The sequence below is a fragment of the Gossypium hirsutum genome, chromosome A13, assembly GCF_007990345.1.
Source record: "Gossypium hirsutum isolate 1008001.06 chromosome A13, Gossypium_hirsutum_v2.1, whole genome shotgun sequence".
In the NCBI taxonomy this organism is placed as follows: domain Eukaryota; kingdom Viridiplantae; phylum Streptophyta; class Magnoliopsida; order Malvales; family Malvaceae; genus Gossypium; species Gossypium hirsutum.
In genome coordinates, this window is record NC_053436.1 from 6,920,627 (window position 1) to 6,927,588 (window position 6,962).

The 6,962-nt window shown below is 30.2% G+C and overlaps 1 pseudogene; it reads left to right on the forward strand.

The window, feature by feature from the left end:
- The first annotated feature begins 3,377 nt into the window (after positions 1-3,377).
- LOC107894949 (L-type lectin-domain containing receptor kinase IX.1-like) lies at positions 3,378-5,535 on the forward strand (annotated as a pseudogene).
- The last annotated feature ends 1,427 nt before the right edge of the window (positions 5,536-6,962 follow it).

The following is a 6,962-nucleotide window of genomic DNA, read 5'->3' on the forward strand; positions in this document are numbered from 1 at the left end:
AACAAATGGTGGATAATTGTCACTTTTGGAAGCAAGTAGAACACTATGAAAAATTGTCAAAAACGCAAAGCTTGGTTTGAAAAGAAAGGTAAATTTATGTTTTTATATGTTTTAAATTAAATTCAATTGAAATTTCTAATAATATTAGTGGTTTAATTCTAGTGCTACTACTTATGTATCTAACATGATGCAGAGATTCTTTTTTATTCAAATCATAAACTCAACTAAAGATTTGATATATATATATATATATACACACAACTTCTTGTCCTGTCTTAGATACTGGTTATCACTTAGATTTATTTTATACTATTTATGTACCTTCAATTTATAGGAATCTTATATCTATTTCAAAACTTGATATTTTTGGTTTTAAAATATCTACTTTTTTTTAGATTATAAGAAGGATTAAAGATTCCTATATATTTCACTCAAATTTCAAATTTAATCTATATACTTTAATTTTTATATAATTTGGTACCCCAACTTTGATAATGTCACTAGTTAGTCAAAATATTTTATTCTAATTAAAATGATTATGCGAATTTTTAAGAATTGTTAGCACCATTAAATTTCTTTATTAAATTAATGTTATAATGTTATTTTTTTGTTACATGATACTAAGTAATCTTTTTTTAAATTTCAAAATGTCATACTAGCAAATTTAACAAAAGGATTTTAACAATGTTAATAAATTGATGTAAATTTTTAAATTCAAAAAGTAAAAAGACTAAATTTCAAATATAAAATAGATAAAAGAATTTTGAGTAAAAATCATGCTTTGAAATAATAGAAAAGGTGTTATTTAAGTACATATGGATCGATTAGATTTCTAAATAACATTATTATTTAATTTATTGATAATATAACTAATTGTGTTTACATCAATTTTGTATAGATCAAAATAATGAATATTGAGAAGTAAAGGGGTGGATTTGCAACATATCTATCTTTTAAAATTTGTACAAATACAATTTGGGTTAAATTTTAAATTTATATATAAACTTTGATTTAATGTGCAATTTAATATATGAATTTTGATTATTATTATACACATAAAATTTTGATTGCATTTTAAATATATACAGAAAACTTTATTTTTGATTCAATCATACACATTTAAATAAATAAATACATAAATTTATTTTTATACTAATTAATATAAATATTTGTTTATGTAATATACAAACATAAAACGATGTTACATCAATAATTATATTAGAAATTTGTGAGAATTGGATCAAATCAAAATTTTATGTATAAATTACACAAAATCGAAATCTATATTATTGCAAATTGGCTATTTTACCAAAACTGACCCAAAAAATTTGATATTTATAAAAATGACCCAAGTTAAAAAACAATCACCAAAATGACCTGAAATGAACAGTAGAATGGGGTTTTGGCCTTCTAATGGTCGGCACCACTTGGTATTTTGGTCCCATGATTACTTGAGGATTGTGTCAGACTTTAAAAAATTGAATTTTTTGGTTCTGGTCTTCCAATGGACAGCACCAGGGTATTTTTTTTAAAATCGTATCATACTGGTATACAAAAATACCAATATTTAAAAAAATGGTTCTGGCCTTCTAATGGCCGGCACCAAGTACGAAAAAAAAATTCAATTTTTTTTAGGTGCTGGCCTTCTAATGGTTAGCACCAAACTACCAGTATTTAAAAAAAAATGGTTCTGGCCTTCTAATGGTCAGCACCAGGTACAAAAAAAATTTTAGTTTTTTCGTATGGAAAAAAATTAGAAGGCCAGCACCTAAAAAAATTTGAATTTTTTTTTGTACCTGGTGCAGGTCATTAGAAAGCCAATACCTAAAAAAATTTGAATTTTTTTTTGTATTGGTGCCGGCCATTAGAAGGCCAGAACCAAATTTTTTTAAAAAAATGATATTTTTGTAGCAGTATGATACAATTTAAAAAAATACCTGGTGCCGGCCATTGGAAGGCCAAAACCAAAAAATTTAATTTTTTAAAGTCATCATCACGTAATCATGGGGCCAAAATACTAGGTGGTGCTGGCCATTAGAAGGCCAAAATCCTATTCTACTATTCATCTTAGGTCATTTTGGTGATTATTTTTGAACTTGAGTCATTTTTGTAAATATCAAAAGTTTTTGGATCAATTTGGTAAAATAACCTTACAAATTATATCAAAGTTAATGTATAATTTTAAGATTTATCTCATATAGTTTTTTAATCTTACACAATTACCTTAATTACTAGTTAAGTTCTTTTATTATTAGAATAGTTTACATATTTAGATTATTTTAATAATGATTAATTATATTAATTACATAAAATAAAAAAATATCAAATAATGACAACAATTATACGTATATATCACATATAACGTATGCCACCTAAAAAACTAATACACAAAAAGATTGTCTTCATTTATTTGGTACTATGGATATTTGAAAAGATGAAAAGCTGAGGTAAAAAATAAAATTTCACGAGGTGACAACGACGATGAAACTTAAACAATAAGAAATACGAGAACAAGGACAAAAGCAATAATATGACAATGACAATGTTATATCTTATCATCTGGTTTCTTGTCAAGGACCTCGCAGTAAGACATTCCATCAATCTTCTTGTACTGACTTTACATCCACGGAACCGTTGGCTCGACAAGATCATTGATAATATCTTCGCTCACATGATGTGGACACCGTGCACGGACATTTGCATCCAACCCTGAAGGGCTTCGTACTCTGCTAGCTCCAACTTACCATCCCTTATATAGTCTGGGACTCAAATGAGAGAGACAAGGATAAGAAAAACCCTAGACTAAGGATCCCTTATCTCCATCCCTGAAGATGCCATAACCTCTTTGTGTATTAACACAATGAAAATGACAATAATAATATAAAAACCTGCCTTTGAGCCCATTCTTAATCATAGATATGGATGATTGGAACAGGGTATTTTTTAAAATAAAATTAAGGTTGGAATATGAATTAAAGAAAAGATTATATGAAAACAAGGATATTATTCATTTTTAATAGTTTAATGTCATATCATTAATTTTATTTTAAATTTTAAAATTTTCTTTTAGATTTAATTTTTTTTAAGATAAAAATATTGATATAACATTAAGTTATTGAAAAATGTTAATGCGTCATTGTTTCATATAATTATTTCTAATTAATTTTTCGTAATAAATGAAAATTTTAATACGACAAAAGCAATGTAATAAATGCGTATTTTTATTAGAAAGTGATAAGGGAAGAGATGGGCTTTGGCTTTTGCATGTAAATAATCATAAACTATAATTTGTGACGATATTAATTATGCTGCTACTGAGTCTCGTTAAATAATCCCTCCTACAATGCAGTTTTGCTTATCATTTCTTGGATCATGGATGTTAGAATCTTGTTTTTAATGTTGATATTGCCTTGGGCAGCTTCACAATCCTTCAACTTCACCAGCTTTGATACTAGCAATGACAATATAAGATACAAAGGTGACGCTCGTCCAATAAATTCAACGATCCAACTAACCAATCTCGACGTTTGGAGGAGTGGCCATGCCATATATACTGAGCCGATGCATCTTTGGGACAAATACACTGGGAACCTTGCCGGTTTCACCACCCATTTCACCTTTTCCATCCAAGCTCAAACCAATATAACCCCAGCTGATGGGCTTGCCTTTTTCGTCGCTTCCCTTGAATACCATGTTCCTGATGCACCCGACGGAAGCGGGATCGGTCTTGCAACAGGGACTCTCTTATTCAACTCCACTGAAAACCCCTTCGTTGCTGTGGAATTCGATACTTATCATAATGATTGGGACCCTGAAAATAATCACGTCGGCATCGATATCAACTCTGTAGTTTCGAATAAGACCATTGAATGGTACAGCGGTGGTCTGGATGGGGAAATAATTGATGTTTGGATCAGTTACAATGCAAGTTCGAAAATTTTGCAGGTTTCCTTTACAGGGTTTGGAGAAGATAATACCACCATCCAACAAAGCATGCAGTATGAACTTGATCTGAGGGATTACTTGTCAGAATGGGTAACTTTCGGCTTTGCATCTGCGACGGGGATTTACTACGATTGACACCATTCATTCATGGTATTTCAGTTCACATTTGCAGATTCCTGGGAATAAAAAAGGTAATATCAAATTCAATACCATAATGAAGGTGGGATTTGTTGTTATTGGTTCCTTCATATTGCTTTTTGGGATATGCTTGATCTTTCTTTTTCTGAAGAAGAAGAAGAAGAAGAGAGAAAAAAATGAAGTATTTGCAGTTAGGTCCATGGACAAGGAGTTCGAAAGGGTTACAGGAGCCAAGAAAAGAACATTTGCTGAACTGCTTGAAGCCACTAATAACTTCGCAAAGCGACTGAAAATAGGAGGAGGAGGATTTGGTGCAGTTTATAGAGGATTTTTGAAGGATTTGGACTCTGAGGTAGCAATTAAGAGGATATCAACGATATCTAGCCAAGGCATAAAAGAGTATGCTTCTGAGGTAAGGATCACTAGCCAATTGAGGCATAAGAACTTGGTGCAACTAATTGGTTGGTATCATGAAAAGAAGGAATTACTCCTTGTTTATGAGTTCATGTTGAATGGAAGCTTAGATTCCCATCTTTTCGACGGAGAAAGGCTGTTAGAATGGAGATTAAGGTATGATATTGCCCAAGGACTAGCCTCTTCGTTGCAATACTTGCATTTCGAATGCAAATCATGTGTGTTACATAGGGATATAAAGGCAAGCAATGTATTGTTGGATTCAAATTTCAATGCTAAACTGGAGATTTCGGGTTGGCTAGGATTGTGTCCCATGAGAAAGCACCGCAAAGCACGAAATGCGGGGGGACGCTAGGGTATATGGCTCCAGAGTATGTTTCATCGGGCACGGCTAGCCAAGAAACAGATGTTTACAGTTTTGGGATCGTTGCTCTGGAGATTGCTTGTGGAAGAAGGCCTATATTGGCAAATGCAAATAGGAATGAAATAAACATAGTGGAGTGGCTTTGGGGGTTGTATGCGAAAGGGAAGCACATTGAAGCAGCTGATCCACGACTAGAGGGAAAGTTCAACCAGCAACAAATGGAACGGTTGATGATTGTGGGGTTAAGCTGCGCTCACCCTGATTTCAATTCTCGACCATCAATCAAACAAGTGATTAGAATGCTAAATTTCGAGGTTTCACCGCCAATCCTCCCATTTCAAATGCCGCGGATTGCAAATGATTTTACGGGTTCGAGTAAGGGAACCAAACGTTCATTTATGCCATCCCATGCTACCACTTCTACTTTGAGGAGAATATTCTGGACTTAAAACAGAATTTCAAGTAACCATACTCGGAAACCCTCTATCGGTATAATCATCATCATCAACATATGTAGCTGCTTCTTCTAAGTTGGTTCTCTAAATGTGTGCATGTTCCATGTTTGTGTATGATTTTCAGTGGTTCTCTTTGCCTCTCCATAAACTGTAAACTTGTAAGCTTTTTTAACTGTGTACTGTCCGGAGGCACTATATTTTAACACCATTCTATCCCTTCCCCTAAAAATAGACAAGGTTTTGTTAGTAATACTTTTAATTCTTCTCACGTGAGAATAAGCCCACTAACTTGAATACTAATACCCCCTCCTATGTTCGTTGAGTTCTTTTTGTTGGAACTAGTCTTCCTGTTGGAAAACATAAAAAGGATGGGCGGCCTTGATTGGTGAAAAATAAGAAATCATCATTTATCTAGTACTTGTATCAATTTTGATCCACTTTCACTAGAAGTTGTTAATCCTACACTACTCACAAAGGATTGTACTTTTTTTTATAAAAGTGTCGTGTCTCGTTCAAAGGTGTTCGTTGGTAATTTACGTTAAGCTTAAACATAATATTAATATATTTTATATTTGTTCAAACTTAATTCGACCTAAATATAGATCTAAAATTTTATTTAAATCTACCTATATTTATAAATAATTAATCTAAATCCCTTTTAAATCCGTCCATAATATTTTTTAAAGTTTTTAAATATATATTATATTTAATTTAATATTTAATAATTTTATATATTTTTCATTATTTAAAATTTTTTGATAAATGAAAAGGTAGAAAGGAGTCTTAAACCAAATCTAACATTTTAAATACCTTTGTAAATTAGAATTGTTTTATTGCAGGAACAAAATTTATTAAATTTATATTTTTTAATAGTTATATTATAGTATTATATATTATTATAAATTTAATTTTTTATATGCTACAATTTATGCAATACATAAAAATAACACAATATAATATATTAAATATAAAAATAAATTAAGTTCAGGTTTAAATGTTTAAATATAAATCCAATTCATATTTTTAACGGATTTAATTTTTTTCAATTTTTTTAAATTTAATATTTTAAATTAAATCTTTTCAAATTTCAAACATATATTAAAATATTAACTTATAAACCATTCTACTTAAAAAAGGAAAAAGACAAAAGTTATATTCCAGTTGTCCTTAAGTTATGAATTTGTTAATGAATATTTAACGTCTAAAAAAGATTCATAGTTGGTTATTTGTATTTTATTTTATTTGAATGGGCTAATGTAGATACATAAATAATTACATAACAATGAGGTAAGGGAAAGAGATTTACAAATATAATTATTGAACTTTGGATCTCATGTAATTCAACTTGAAACTTTCATAAATTTACTATTGAGTCGTTAATAATAATATCTTTATTGATGGATATTAAATTATCAATTATTAGATCAATGTAATATTAATAGTTAGAAAAGTCATTTGTAGGGTTTTTTACCCCATTAACATAAAATATAATAATATCTGAAATGGTATCTCGATCAGATTATTTATCAAAATGGGGTTTTTGGAACAGGGGCCATGGGTGGTGCATGACAAGGCGGTGACAACATCCAAAATTTCCCACAATCATGAGGCCATTATTAGGTTTTTAAAAAATATATTTTATTGCT